This window comes from Rana temporaria, chromosome 5 (assembly GCF_905171775.1).
Source record: "Rana temporaria chromosome 5, aRanTem1.1, whole genome shotgun sequence".
Classification (NCBI taxonomy): domain Eukaryota; kingdom Metazoa; phylum Chordata; class Amphibia; order Anura; family Ranidae; genus Rana; species Rana temporaria.
The window spans coordinates 295,218,609-295,234,732 of record NC_053493.1 but is presented as its reverse complement, the minus strand read 5'-3'; the positions used below and the strand labels follow the sequence as shown (position 1 = coordinate 295,234,732).

At 40.9% G+C, this 16,124-nt stretch overlaps 1 protein-coding gene and 1 pseudogene across 20 annotated transcripts in view; both read right to left on the bottom strand.

The window, feature by feature from the left end:
• Nucleotides 1-16,124, bottom strand: part of EPB41L3 (erythrocyte membrane protein band 4.1 like 3) — a 323,029-nt gene that overhangs the window by 206,741 nt on the left and 100,164 nt on the right. The window lies entirely within an intron of this gene.
• LOC120940890 lies at nucleotides 11,525-12,931 on the bottom strand (annotated as a pseudogene).

Below are 16,124 nucleotides of genomic sequence, written 5' to 3'. Positions count from 1 at the left end.
CAGCACCAGATACAAAAACACATACTGTACGTATATCACACGGTTAATTACTCATTTTGTTGTACACAAAAGCTTACAACTTTTTTTCAATTTGTTTTTGGAGATCTGAAGTAGGGCCAAAACAACTAATCGATTAATCGACAACTAATCGATTATGAAATTAATCGATTACAATTTTCAGAATCGATTAATCGGCCAGTAACATAATGGGGTTAAAAAAACGAAAATTAGCCCTTTATAGTACAAAATAGCGAAAATAATCGTTAGTTGCAGCCCTAATCTGAAGGCTGTTCTACGGATGTAAAAAGATGACATGTTCATGGACTTATTGGCTATAATAGAGCCGTGATTTAAAAAAAAAAAAAAAAAGTGTGCTACAGTTCAAAACTGTTTTAATGTGTCCAAATACATGGGAGATTAGACAGCTACAGATTCTCTGTTGACAGTGCCTCTGTTGTGACTGTTGGGCTGCATTCACACCTGAACGCGGCGTATTGTACCGCGATTTTCCGCGACAAAACGTGTTGTTTAAGCCTAACATACGCCGGAGGGGTGATTAACATTGTCGGCTATGCCGAACGCCGAAATCCGCCTGAAAAAAAGGGTCCGGGACTTGTTTTGAGCTTCAGGCGTACGGAGTTTGGCGTGGAGATGTGAACCATCTCCATAGCCGACAATGTTAAATCACCCCTCCAGCGTATTGCAGGCTGCAATAGCGTCGGGCTTCAGGCGCTAAAACGCCTAGGTGTGAATGGAGCCTTGAAGATGCATTTCTTCACAATTCCTACCGCTACAAAAAAGATAAATGAGGCTCGTCTTAAAGCAGACACGTTAAACTAGAAAAAAAATATATATATATATATATACACTGGGATAAATTCAATATCACCACTGTAGGCAGAATCCATTTAATTCCAGGGGGAAAAAAAAGGTCATTATAGCAGTAAATACTATAAAAACAATTGCAACTTACACTTTATTTTAGAAACAGGAGCCATTAAATAGTTGCTAAAGTATTTAGCTGCATTTGTCTTGTTTACAGTTGTCATGGAAATTGAAAGTGAAACAAAATCCCAAACCCTAGAACAGGAATTAATGGGGAAATCATCCAGTGAGGACACAAGTTCTGGTGACCTTGTTGACGCCCCGGGATTCCAACATTGAGGGATTACGTCTCACTTCCTGTTTTTGGTTATGGGACAGAAGTGAAGAAATATCTCCTCAATGGGTTATAACCCTCCCTCCTTATTCTATCCAAAGTGGGCAAAAAAAATAATTACCCTTAGTTCCACTTTAATTGTTATTGAAGAAACTCCCAAACTGTCTATGAAGTAATGGTAGACTAATTAAGTTTGTATGGCTGAAATCACATCTCATTCGCACCAAAAATGGTGCAAGACCCGTTTTATGGTCTGCACTGGATCCAAGTCACATGGGTGTTTGTTTACACCCACCCCATCCGAATCCACAGTTCGCACTGTGTTCTGCAAACCAATTTGGGGGCGTCATTAACTTTCTATTGACACCTGCAGTGGTTCCCAGAGAGCACTGTAAACTGCCTGAAAGTTAGATGCAATGCGGAAACAGAAATCGTGCTGGCTCCCGAATTGCATATGTGTATACCCAGTCTATTGCTTCCTCAAAGGAAATAAAACTGGAAACAGCCTACATAAAAAAAAAAAAAAAAAACGGAGAAAAAGGTGTCTGGCAGGTAATGTGTGTAACTATGCGCCTTTGCAGAGGTGTGTGTGTGTGTGTGTGTATGTATATGTACACATACATATACACACACACATATACACACACACACAGTAGTGAAGGAAGTTTAGCTCTAGGCAGAGCCTTGGTGTCGTAGAAGGTACAGAGGGAGCTGCAGACAAGGTTTGGAAAGGGCACAGTAAGACGTGTACATTCCCATGGCACAGTTCCTATGATCTTATGATTTTCTATTTTTCCCGGGAAGTTACATATAAAATGCAGCTTTATTTCTGACAGGTACCCTTTGCTACATTGATGTATTTGCAGTTAGCCTCCTTTCTTTCCTCTGGTAAAGATGTGGCAGTCAACTTAACCATTTAAGGTTGACAGCCAAGTTGAAAAAGCCACAAGCGATCAGGTTTCATGTCACGATTTTAATGGTATAACAGGGTTCCAACTCTATTATTTGTTGTTGGAAAGCTCAACTTTTCTCTTTAATGGCTTAGAAAAGGCCTTGGAGCAACTCTTTGTCTCAGTATAGTTGTTAAACCAAGTACTGCAACGGATCTGTAGTCTGGGCCATTTGCAATGAATTGTTTTATATCATCAAGTGCTGTACAAAGGACAACATATTTTACATCAGAGCACAATACCAAGTCTGTCATTACTGGCAAGAAAAGAGGAGACAAATGTAAGCCACCGTTTCCTCAAAGCATGGATGTCAATAGCAATGATACACTCGCTTACTAAAACTAAATGACACTAAACCCCTTCTTTGTCATCTTCAATTAGAAGAAAAGAATTTCACGGTAAAATATACTATTCCGATTACTAAATTCAGATTAACTTTCGTACAATTAAATCTCTTACATGGGCAGAACAAAGGCTTAGAGGTCAACAAGATTAAAATTTAGATTTCGAATCCCAGTCAGGACGCTATCTGCATTGAGTTTGCATGTTCTTCCTGTGCTTACGCTGGTTTCCACCGGGTACTTCAGTTTCTACCCACACTTCATGCTGGTAGGTGAAACAACTCCCTTCCAAATTGACCCTAGTATGTGCGTTACATGGATGTAAACATGCGAGACAGTAACTTTAGACTGTAAGCTACCGAGGGTAGGGACTAATGTGAATATGCAGTAGAACGCTATATACATTGGTATAATAAAAATTAGAAAAACACAAAAGGGTAAGAGCCGGTTCACACAGGGGCGACCTGGGATCCGACTTGAAGTCGTCCCAAGTCGCGCGGTTGAGAAAATCAATGGAAGTGAATGGAGCCGTCTTAATGTACACTACTGAAGTCGCTACGACTTCAGAAAAGGTTCCTGTACTACTTCAATCCGACTTGTAGGCAACTTGTACCCATTGATTTCAATGAAAGTTGCCTCAGAAGTCTGATCACTGTCTTAACTGAAGCAACTTTCCAGGAAGGTAACATACATTTCTCAGGCAAACCCCTCCCTCCCACAGAGCTGATTGTTGTTTGATTGGCCACTGGAAAGCCTCCTGTCCAGGAGGCAACTTCAAGTTGCCCGATGATTCATACTCAAGTCGTGTCCAAGTTGCCTCACAAAGTCGTGCTGGAAGTCGTGTTGCCCCTGTGTGAACCGACTCTAACTGAGAAAACATGATAGATTTAGGGTGTGTGAATGCCTATAACCACTTGCCGACTGTCTAACTTGCATATACAGTGGCAAAGCGGCTCACCTGTGCCAGATAACGTACTAGGTACATGATTCGGCACTTCTGGGTAGGGGGGCACATGCAACTCCACTGTGCTGTGATTATACACAGCAAATGCCGATCAGCAGGTGCTAGCCAATGGATGACTGCCGATTGTCCAGAAGACACACCGGACAGAGCTATGTCTATGTAAACAAGGCAGGAGCTGTAACACATTTTTTTCCCTCCTGAAAAGCAGGGGATAAAATCCATTACTTCCCTTAGTAAGTACACCAAAACACTGGCTAGGCACACAGTAAACCCTTTGATCACCCTAGATCAGTGATGGCGAACCTTGGCACCCCAGATGTTTTGGAACTACATTTCCCAGGATGCTCAACTACACTGCAGAGCGCATGAGCATCATGGGATATGTAGTTCCAACACATCTGGGGTGCCAAGGTTCGCCATCACTGCCCTAGATGTTTAACCCATTCTCAACCAGTGTCATTAGTACAGCGACAGTGCATATTTTTAGCACTGGTCAATGCATCAGTGTCACTGGTTCCCACAAAGTGTAAAAAAAAAAAAAAAAAAAAAGTAGTGTCAGAATGTCTGCCGTAATATCGCAGTCCTGCTATAAGTCGCTGATCTCTGCCATTACTAGTATAAAAATTACAGAAATATATCCCATGGTCTGTGAATGTTACAACATTCTTGCAAACCAATCAAAATACGCTTATTACGTTTTTTTATGTAGCAGAATACATATTGGCCTAAATTTTTGGAGAATGAGAAGAAGAAAAGAAAGAAGTGATCAAATACCACAAAAAAAAAAAAACTATTTGTGGGGGACATAAATTGTAATTGTGTACAGCGTTGCATGACTGCGCCAATGTCAGAGTAACACAGTGCTGTATCGCAAAAAATGGCCTGGTCGTGAAGGGAATAAGTCTTCAGGAGGTCAAGTGGTTAGAGAGACTTGCAATTAGATCTGGAGCTAAACTCCAGATGACACTTTATAGGTAGTTACAGCAAACCATTTTTTACTTGAAAAAAAAAAAAAAAGATCCTCCTAAGCACCCCTGTCAGTTTTAAATGGTTTGTCTCATCTCTGCAAATGAATACATCTAGAAGAGAGCATGTTCTTTTGAAAAACAGACTTTCTGGCAGGATATCCAGATGAAAATAGAAGGAAGCAAGCCTAAAAAAGAAAACAAATGCAGCCATCACATCCAAGAATTGATAAGCTGCAAAATAAATACATTTTAGCGTTTGGGTTGAATACCGCTTTAAGGAGGAGCAGCATTTTCACCCTAGGTTAGAAAGAATTTTTAGACTTACAGAACACCTTGCCCTCCCATAACACAGGGTTGAGGTGTTCTGTACTTTACAGAAAGCACTCAAGGCAGGGTGAATTCTGGAAATTTCAGTGCAATATGGTTAGCTCAGTGAATTTCTGACAAGATCAATAGTTTTTTTTTTTTCAAACAAATACAACAAAAAAACAATTAAATTGCCTTATAAACCAAAAAGAAAAACAAACAAACGTTGTGAATACAATTAAATATGATGGTGAAACAAAGGAAAGCATTAGGACTCCCTTTAAATTTGCTTACTTAAAGCGGAGTTCCACCCAAAACTGGAACTTCCGCTTTTCTAAACCCTCCCCCCCTCCGGTGTCACATTTGGCACCTTTCAGGGGTGAGGGGGGTGCAGATACCTGTAAAATACAGGTATTTGCACCTACTTCCGGGGAGAGACTCCCACGGGAGTCACTCCGCGTCCCGTCTCCCCCCACTACCTTCTGGGAAACACACTGGTCCCAAGAGACAGCGGGGACCGCGCCATTCTACTCACGCATGCACAGGGGGAAACCAGGCAGTGAGGCCGCAAGGCTTCACTTCCTGATTCCCTCACCGAGGATGGCAGCGGGGCAGCAGAGAGATGAGCGATTGCTCGTCTTCTGCTGCAGACATCACAGGCACCCAGGACAGGCAAGTGTCCATTTATTAAAAGTCAGCAGCTGCAGAATTTGTAGCTGCTGGCTTTTAATTTTTTTTTTCCCCGGGACCTTCTCTTTAAGCTTTTGCCCATATGGTTATTCCACAAACGCGGGCCTGAAGGTAGGGCAATTAAACAACATATTTAACGTACAGTACACAAAGCTCTGCTTTATACTATAACAAAAATAAATAAAAAATAAAAGTAAAAAAAATTTTTTTTCGTTTTGCATACTTTCCATTTTGGCTATGGACAGGAAAGTGAAGAGAAATCTCCACAATACGACACAGATAGCAAAAGAAAGAAAAAAAACTGACAGGGTTATAACCCTCCCTTACTTCATTCAAAATGAAAAAAAAAAAAAAAAAAAAGTTAGGGTGTAGCTCCACTTTAATTTTAATGACATTTAAAATTAATTTTAAATTAATTTTAATGTCATTAAATTCACCATCTCTTTCATTAACTTGCACAGACTTCCATGTTATCCAATCTGCCCAGTCCGGTCTTTGTCATGTGGGAACTGTAGATGTTTTGTGGGTAATTAAGGTTCAGTCATGGTCAAGAAACTTGATAGCACATCCTTCTTTTGCTTCAGATTAATCCCTACAGAATCTTTGCAAACAATCAATGAATACACCAACAGACAACCATGGAAACAAACACAATTATTATAGCCGTACCATGGTCAGGGACAGAAGGAAAGACAATATATGGATTAGACTCCGTCTACTGAACATTTAAAAAAGAAAATGCAAAATTCTAAAAGGCCAAAAAAATAAACCTTACACAAACCCGGGCATTTCAAGTCAAGTATACAAATAGAAGTAAATTCTATTAGCAAAAATTGTCTGCATTGGAAATCAAAATTCATGATAGATCCAGAGATGTACAGATATGGACAAATGTGCTGGTACCCTTAAAGCTGGGTTCACCTAAAAGGTGAATTGGATGCGAGTTTCTCCGCAATCCAATCCGCATTACAGGCGGGTGCAACCATCTCTCAATGGAGCCGGCTCGCACAGGTCCGGGGTGGCTACAGTCAGAATCGCAGAAGGGTCCTGTGCATCTATGGGTCCGATTCAGGTGCGCATTTAGGTAAAAATCTGTGTACGCGGCCGCATATATATGCGGCCTTAAGCTCCTTGAAACAATGATTTCGTCTTCCTGAAAAGGTGATGAGCTTAAAGCGGGAGTTCACCCGGAATTTTTTTTTTAACATTAGATTGAGGCTCATTTTGTCAAGGGGAATCGGGTGTTTTTTTTTTAAATCGAAGCAGTACTTACCGTTCTAGAGATAGATCTTCCCTGCCGCTTCCGGGTATGGTCTTCGGGACTGGGTGTTCCTATTCGATTGACAGGCTTCCGACGGTCGCATACATCGCGTCACGAGTAGCCGAAAGAAGCGGAACGTCGGTGCGGCTCTATACGGCGCCTGCGCACCGACGTTCGGCTACTTTCGGAAAATCATGACGCGATGTATGCGACCGTCGGAAGCCTGTCAATCAAATAGGAACGCCCAGTCCCGCAGCCCATACCCGGAAGCAGCTGAGAAGATCGCTCTCTAAAACGGTAAGTACTGCTTCGATTTAAAAAAAAAAAAAAAAACACCCGATTCCCCTTGACAAAATGAGCCTTAATCTAATGTTAAAAATTAACTTTTTGGGTGAACCTCCACTTTAAAAACAATTGTCTCATGTATACCTGTAGGTCAGAATAAAGCTGAGAAAGTGTGAAAAAAGAAATGTATTGCTTATTCTACAAAATTTCCAGAACAGATTAATTGGTACCTCTAGAAAAGAATAGAAATAATTGGATCACAGTCATATTCGAAACTGTTTTATGTAATTAGTATCATAAGTCTTCAATCTTGTAATCAGTCAGTCTGCTGGTATAATCGTGATGGACCATAGAAAGCAAAAAAAAATAATTGAGTTATCGAAGGATATCAGAAAGAAAAATTATAGACCAACATGTAAAAAGGTAAAGACTATAAACCTATCATCAAAGCAGCTTGATGTTCCCGTAACTACAGTTGCAAGTTTTATTAAGAGGTTTAAAAAGGTCCATGGGAGAGAAGCCAACCTCCCTGAACGGATAGAGTGAAGGGAATACAAGGAAGCCAGGAAAACTTCAAAAGAGAGATACAGGCTGAACCCCAAGGTCAAGGTACATCAGTGTCTGACTGCATAAATCCAACAGTAGGTTCCAAGGAAGAATACTCAGGAGGAATATACTGTTGAAAGAAAAACAAAAAAGCCAGACAGAAATTTGCTAAAATGCATACCGACAAGCCACAATGCTTTTGGTAAAATGTCCTTTGAACAGATGACAAAACTGGAGCTTTCTGGCAAGTCATATCAGCTCTATGTTCTCAGACAAATAAAATGAAACTTTCCAAAAAAAAAAAAGGGAGAACTTGCTGTGAAACATGGAGGACGTTTGGTTCTGTTTTTGGGCATTGCATCGATGCGTCTGGCACAAAGTGCATTGAAACTGTTCAGGGCACAATGCAATCTTAGGAAAAATCGAGGAATTCTGGAGTGAAACATGCAGCCAAATATCAAAAAGCTCTGTCTCAGTCGCAGGTCCTTCAAAGTTACAATGACCAAACCCACAGCTAAAGCTACCCAAGAATAGCAAAGAACAAACCATTTGACTATCCTGAAGTAGCCTAAACATTTGACTACAGTAATTCCCCTATATATGAACATTCAACTTGCAAAACACACCCAACAGAGCGTGTCCAACCCTGTAAAGCTGGGTACATTCCCAGCTTTTTTTCCATTCAATCCAGCGTGCCGTAGCGACATAAGCAATACTAGTGCAGCAATATCCCATGCTGTGCCAACACTGCAAGTGCTGATCTTTGTTGGACTTACGAACAAGTTGGACAGGTAGGGGACTTGCTGTATTCTAAGGTAGCCTTCTTTGAGTCCAGATCTGAACCACATAGAACATCTTTGGTAAGAGCTGAAACATGAAATAACGATAAAGAAAACTTCAAATCTGAGACAATTTGCTCAAGAAGGGTTGACTAAACCATGTGTTGGCAGGAGCAGTTTCACTGGAGAACTACAAAAATAACTTGTCTGCAACGATTGCTTCTAAACATAGTGCAACAAAATATTATGCTAAAAGAGAAGTATGGCCAAAGTTATTCTTGGCCATACTTCTCTTCTGGGTCACAGTAGTAGACTTAATTTTGCTCTCTTGTGACCCAGAGTTAGCTAATAGCAGGCCAAAGCCCAAAGTCAGCTGATGTCAGAGTCGGTCCGAGTTCTTTAAGGATCCTGACCATACTGTGGGAACACACCCACAATGATTGACAGTTGGCTCTGGCTCTCAGTGGGTGATTGAAAGCAAAAACCAGCTGCACCCACCCCCTTACCAGTCAGGCACTCCAGTGAATGCTGGAGGGGCACAGTGGAAGTAGTGACAGTCACCTCTCTTTGTCTGAGAACTGAGCAATCAGTGGTCAGTTCTTGATCTTAGAGCCGGTACAGTACTTCTGCAGCATGGGGGAGTGTAGTGTAAGCATGTTTACTTTGTTTGGAAAAACCCAAACTTCTCCCTTAATAGACCCACAATTTTACTCCATGCGATTTTCATTTGTTTTGTTATTTAAAATTACTGTATTCTATTGAACCAAAAGCAAAGCTAGTTTTGGTAAGTATGGAATAGACCCATTATGGATGCCAATACCTTTTGTAAGTTTCAGGTTATTTTAGAGAAAATGTTGGGTTCTTTTTCAAGGAAGAGTACCAACAAGTGTGTCCGTGTTTGTAGAAGGCCAATATTACATGCATATGTCTACTCTATCTGTAAGTCAAGCATGACCTTTATTCTCCCAAGGTCCCCTTTTAGGCCTGTTCTTGTAATCACTCTGGAAGAAACAACAGTAATGTCCACTTCACTTTTCACATAGTTTTCAAGCCTGGATGAAGGGACGTCTTTAGATCCCTGGAATTTGTTGGTTACGTTTTGTATAGTTCCCCTGACTTTTATTGGAATAAAGTTGTACTTGGAATTCTTAGCAGTGGTTTGGCACATTTTAATTTGTATTACATTACAAGCCAAGGAGACCACAGAGATTCTCTGGTGTGTAGAAGCCTCCTGCCCAGGAACCAGATTATTTATATCAACATTAATGCCAACAAGATTATTTTACAGATTCAGCACTATTTTTCCCACTTCTCATTTAATTTTTTTTATTTTTTTCACAACATGCACAACTTTGCATCAAGGTTATGTTAAAAAAAAAAAGGACCACACTGCCTACTCTTTAAATGTACACTGGTTATATAAATATTTATGTATTTGTTATTGCATACAAATATTCCGTATCCTCTTTCACAGCAAGCAGATGGAGATTTAGTCTACTTTTCAAAATTTTCACTTTCCTTAGGCTCTTGATAAAAAAAAAAAAAAAAAAAGAAGTCCTGTTTACAGAGTTCAACAGCTCAAGATGAAATGTGCAAACAAAAAAGTGAATGAGTCAGAGGAGCAATTCAGCGCTTACTGAACAACTTGGTAACATGTGTAAAGCAAGCTATGGTTTGTAGTTCTGCACTGGTTTACTATTTCTATGGAGTGATGATCGAAACCAATGGTCTCCAAACTGGTGCCTGATGCTGCCCTTTCTTGTCTTTATCCAAATCTTGAGGCAACATTACTCCCACTAATATGAGACACTTTTCATTAATGAACCCCTAGAAATCCTCTGAAGGAACCATATGATTTCACAGACCCCTAGTTGACAAAGGCTGGGAGTCAACTCTTAAGCCTGGTACACACAATGAGATTATCGGACAAATGATCATCAGTTTTGCATGGTAATCTCCATATCAAAAATGAAGGTTACTAAAATTTCCGTACAACAGAATATAAATTCGGAAGTGATGTAATATATTGCATTTTCAAATGAAAACTGTACTTGAATGAAAAGTGTACAATCTGGTTTCGTAGGAGAAAAATGTTCAGGTTTGTCCCTTCGAATAATGGATGAACTGTGGTGACCTTAAAAACTAAATAAATTATGTTAAACTTTTACAACATACACTTTTCAGAAATGCACTAATTTTGCCATCATACTAAAAGCTTCATGATGAAATCTCGATTACATGAGGAAGCAGCTTGTGATGGTACAACGGGACCTATGCAATTAAAATAAAAGGCAAGTTACTCCATAGGTCAAAGCATTGAGATTGACGTGTGTGCAAGATTGCGTTTCATGGCATTACAGAGTAAATGTGTTATTGGGAAAAAAAATTGAATTTCATTAAATGTCAGTTCTATTCTTCTGAAAGGCTAAGCAAGAAATGAAAGACAGCCTACAAATCAGATTTCAATTTTATTCCTGAAATTTAAGAGAATCAATTATGTGTGGGAACAGAAATGACAGCAAAAAGCCTTGAATATATCTGTGGATTTCAAAGGAAATGGATTCCTCTAATATGCAACTGAATTCATCATTTAGCTACCTGCTCCCAGTCATTCACAAACTATAAAAGATGTACAAGAAGCAAACCAGTATTTGCATTCTTCCTAAGGGTTCCAATAAAATAGTTTTTCATATGGTTTTTACAGACAGACAAATTTTTCCGATTTCAGAAATATTACACAATTTATGGCACAAACTTACTTCTATGGTACCTAATTTCTATAGCAAAGTACAAGTAAATCATTAAAGTAGTATTAAACCCAAAGTGCAATATCCTTTTATGATCTAGCTCAATTTTACTGGCTGTAAAACCAACTATTTTCCTGTGTTTTGCTGCAAACACATATCCTCTTTTTGGAAGATCACTGTTCTGTGTCACTGTCTATTGCGCTCCAAAAACTTCCAAATTAGTGTTACCTAATGCTTTAATATTACATATGCCATGATTCCTAAAGTGCTGCCGGTAATGCACATGCACTCGTCCAGCACAACACCAGAGCACCTGAACAAGAATCCTTGCATGCCATTTAAAAAGAACAGCCGAAGCTCGTTTAGCTTTACTTCTCCTGTGTGACCTGTTTTCAGCAGACAGTGGGCTAAAGCCTGCTGTCGGCTGATGTCACAGTGCCAGTCCAGGCTGGGACAAGAACGTGACAAAGTCGGGACAACCCTGGACCGGCACCTGACTCAGTGAGCCGCTGAGAGCCTGAGCCAGCCACTCCCGACCCTCCTCGGCCCAGTACTCCATTGAGCGTGTGTGTGCGCATGTGCGTGTGTGGGAAGGGGGGGAGGGTGTCATAGCATAGAGGCGGAGACCGATAGTGACAAGCTTTCTGCTCATGGAGCTCTGCAAACCAAGCGATCATCAGCGTTTGATCAGATTTCCAGTGGAAGCGATTCAGGTGGGTGTAATTGTGGGGGGTTTTAACCATCATCAGGCCTAAAATGTTCAGTTTAACATTCATGCAAAAAGGCTCTAGTAGGGTAAAATGCTCAAGCGTTGAACTAATGCCTGTGTCCCTGTGTAGCTTCTTGGATTCTAGGTTCTGGATGTAGACCTCAACTTCCATCCAAGTCCACAGTAGGCCTTGTGCTTAGACCCAGACCTCCTGCTCCCAGTCACTCAACTGTCAAGTCACTGGGGGAAAGTAACAGACTGGTTGCCATGCCAAGCTGATCCAGATTATGTCTGCTCCAATCAGCTTTAGCTTTTTAATTTCAGCTTTGAAAATGAAAGCTGGAAGCAGATTGAATACCCTGCCCCAGTCCTAGTAAATCCTTCCACTGTGTCCAGTACAGGTACTAACAGGTAAACGGGTGTTTTGGCTTATTACAGATAAAGACAAGGCTTAGCCGGACAAAAAAAAAAGAAAAATTCAGTAGGATGACTAATTGAGGGTTGAGATCATGGGGAGGTTAGGCTCATCATATCCTAATACTATAACTTTTTCCAAAGCTTCCGACATAATTCTGCTGTTCCCTCGTATAACCACCATGCCAATATTTTGATGCCCACTTGGTGACGCTACTAATCTACCACAAGATTCATGAATGAGTCAATACCTCAAAGTATTCCCTGAACATGTTTCCCTCTATTTAAAAAAAAGAGGTTGTAAAGCATTGTGTTTTTTAATCATTTTTTATCCCATGCATTAAGGTAAAAAAAAACACCTAAAACAACCAGTTTTACTTATCTGAGCCCTGAATTTCCATGGAAGCGATCATGCATCGTTTTCCCCACGTATTGTCAGTTCTTAATTGGATAGATTGATAGCAGCGCAGCCATTGGCTCCCACTCTCAATCAAATCCAATGATGTGGCCGCCGGGGGAGTAGGGCCGAGTCATACACTTGTCGGCTATGTGCGCCGAGTGTATGACACGGGAGCGCACCCGCAAGGTAACCCCTTTGGGATAGAGCTTCCCAGAGGGGGTTAGCTTTTGCAGGGAGGAGCTGCAAGAGCCGCCGTGGAACCCCAGAATAGGACGATCGGGGCCACTCTTTGCATAACAAACTGCACAGTGGAGGCAACAGTCAACATGGAACCTTTAGTACCACTTTAACTTTAAATATCATTTAAAGATAATTTTTTGTCCATGAACTTATTTAGCTCAGGCAGGAGCGCTTTTGCTCATGGTGAAGCGGTTCCCGCGATCTGCTCCGATCACACACTGCTCTCGGTGCAGTGCGCCAAAGCAAAATGTAGTCTCCACAACTATGAACTGGCAAACTGAAATACATTCATTTAATTGCTTGGGTTTCAAAACAATTAAAGAATAGGTCCATGAAACTGACCTGACTATCAAATATTTTAATCTTCAGTGGGGAAATGCAGAGTACTCTACTAGTATCCATGGGACAACATTGCCATCATAAAAATATTTGCATCAGCTGCATTTTTTTTTTAACATTTCAACCTTTGGGTTGTAAGCTTTTACAAGCAGGGTCCTCCAACCAATCTTAACCTCCCTGGCGGTATGATTCTTTCAGATTTTAGATGCTGAAAGCGGTACCATTATTTTACATGGAAATTTGGCGTTTTATATTGTAGGTCTGCAATTCTTAGGAATAACTCACTTAAAGGAGTTCTCTAAGCTAAAACTTTTAACCCCCGTTGTGCCCGGGCTGTAAAACTATACAAAATAAACTTTCACTTACCTGCCTACGATCCCCCGTTGTTCCGATATCGCCGTCCCGTTCTCCGTTCCCGGTCTGTTCCACTTCCTGCGGGTCGGTGACTCACAGTGCGCTCAGCCTATCAGCGGCCGCGACGGGACATTGCTGCGGCCGCTGATAGGCTGAGCGCACTGCGAGTCACCGACCCGCAGGAAGTGGAACAGACCGGGACGGCGATATCGGAACAACGGGGGATCGTAGGCAGGTAAGTGAAAGTTTATTTTGTATAGTTTTACAGCCCGGGCACAGCGGGGGTTAAAAGTTTTAGCTTAGAGAACTCCTTTAAATATGTCCAAACAAGAGTCTAGTAGACATCCCGGGTATGATTAAAGTTTGAAACACAAAATCATTAATTATAATATAATAAATAATTATAACAAATAATAATTTAATTATAATAAACATTATTACTTTCAGACGAATTTCCCCACAAATCACTATCGCTAAATTCTGCAAGTGATTCTAATTTATTATTGCCGTTTTCTAGCTGGTCTAAAACCACTTTTGACATACAGGGACACTTTTTGGTTGCTATGGACAATCTCCAGTTTCCAGGCAGAAAGAACTGTCTTAATTATATAAACGTGCATATAGGACACTGGGCAGACCACTAGGGACAAAGGGGGGTGTGTATTTATTTCATACAGTACTGTAATATGTAAGATTACAGAATACTGTATGTGTATTGTGTTTTTATTTTTTTGAATTTGTCGCTGATGTCCGGCCCGTGCGTCGTAACGTCGCAGGGAACGGAGCTCGGCGGCACTGGGGCACTGTGTGAATCGAGTGAGGAGACAGCTGGCACACACAGTGGGGAGACATCGCAGGATCCAGGGGACAAGGTAAGTAATCTCCGCCTGAACACTGCAATGCGATCCCGATTCTGGATACCGCTTATGGTATTGGATTTCCAGCCCGAGCCAGACTCGGGAATACCGCCAGAGTGGTTAACATGAATTATATTTCAGCTGGACTGCCTCCCTTTATTTTATAATGTTCGGTGCAAACTGCTGAAGCTATACGATTCCTTAATAAAGAATTTGGTCTTTAAAAGAAAAAAAAAATAAATAACTGCAGTAGAACTGTGCTATTCAGCTACTGTCCCTCCTGATGTTTTATGGTTCTCAAAAATTCTATAAAGGCATTAAAGTGGCGCTATAGGCACAATTAGAAATAAAATGATGCAGTCTGTCACTAGCATTTATGTTCTTACAAGTTATCTTTGTAACCTAGTTTTATGAACCGTTGGTCCTGTCAGTAGATCCATAAAATTTCCAATTTCCTAGCAAAAGTGACTGCTTCAAGGGTTGGGACAAACTATTTAAACATTGTCGGGGTGCTTAAAACGGTCGATTTTTATTTTTCCCAAAAGAGACTTTAATTTGTGCTTTAAAATTTGTTTTTCTTCTACCTAAATTCTTTTAAAGCTACATGTTTAAGCCAAATCTGTCCTGCAGGGTGACAACACTGCTTTGCAATCTTACTGTTGGATGTTGTTGCCCTTTTAGAGGTCTACTGGAGGCATCAGCAGGTAACAAGACCATGTTACAGGGGTCTTAGAAGAACAAAAATGCTGCTTTTTTGTAAGACAAATTGCATCACATACAGGCAAGACAAATTGCATCACATTCAGGCAGTCCCTAGGTTACAAACATCTGACTCACAAACAACTCATACTTCTAAATGGAGGGAGACAACAGGAAGAGAGAGGAAATCTCCCCCTTCACTCCTGTAATGCCCTGTACACATGATCGGATTTTCCTTTGGAAAAAACGTGGATGTTTTTTCCGACGGAAACCCGCTCAAGCTTGGCTTGCATACACACGGTCACACAAAATTTCTTCATCCGTCAAGAACGCGATAACGTACGACACTACGACGAGCCGAGGAAATTAAGCAGTTCAATGCTTCAGAGCATGCGTTGAATGGTTTCCCGAGCATGTGTCGGAATTGCTACAGACAATCAGATTTTCCGATAGGAATTTTTGCCATCTGAAAATTTGAGAACCAGCTCTCAATCTTTTGTTGGCGGAAATTCCGACGGCAAAAGTCCGATGGAGCATACACACGGTTAGAATTTCCACTCAAAAGCTCACATCGGACTTTTGCGGTTGGAATTTCCGATCGTGTATTGTATAGGGCATAAGAGTTATTACGGGAAAAGGGTGTCTCCACTAAAGATTTATCACCAATCCATGTTTCCACAACAACTCCAAATTTTCAAAATTCAATTGTCATTGGCACAGAAAGGGAGGTGAAATTTTCTGAACAGGGACATAGACAGCAAAATGTTACAGAGGTGTTAATTGCAAAATAAAATAAAAAAAATTGGGCTGGAGCCACTTTTTGCGCAGCGGTCTTTCAAATGCAATTTTTGGGGGAAAAAATTTAAAGCGGAGGTTCACCCGTACAATATACTTTTTCCCCTTAGCTTCATGCTCGTTTTGTCTAGGGGAATCGGCTAGTTGTTTTAAAATATGAGCTGTACTTACGGTTTACGAGATGCATCCTCTCCGTCGCTTCCGGGTATGGGCTGCGGGACTGGGCGTTCCTATTTTGATTGACAGTCTTCCGAGAGGCTTCCGACGGTCGCATCCATCGCGTCACGATTTTCCGAACGTCGGTGCGCAGGCGCAGTATAG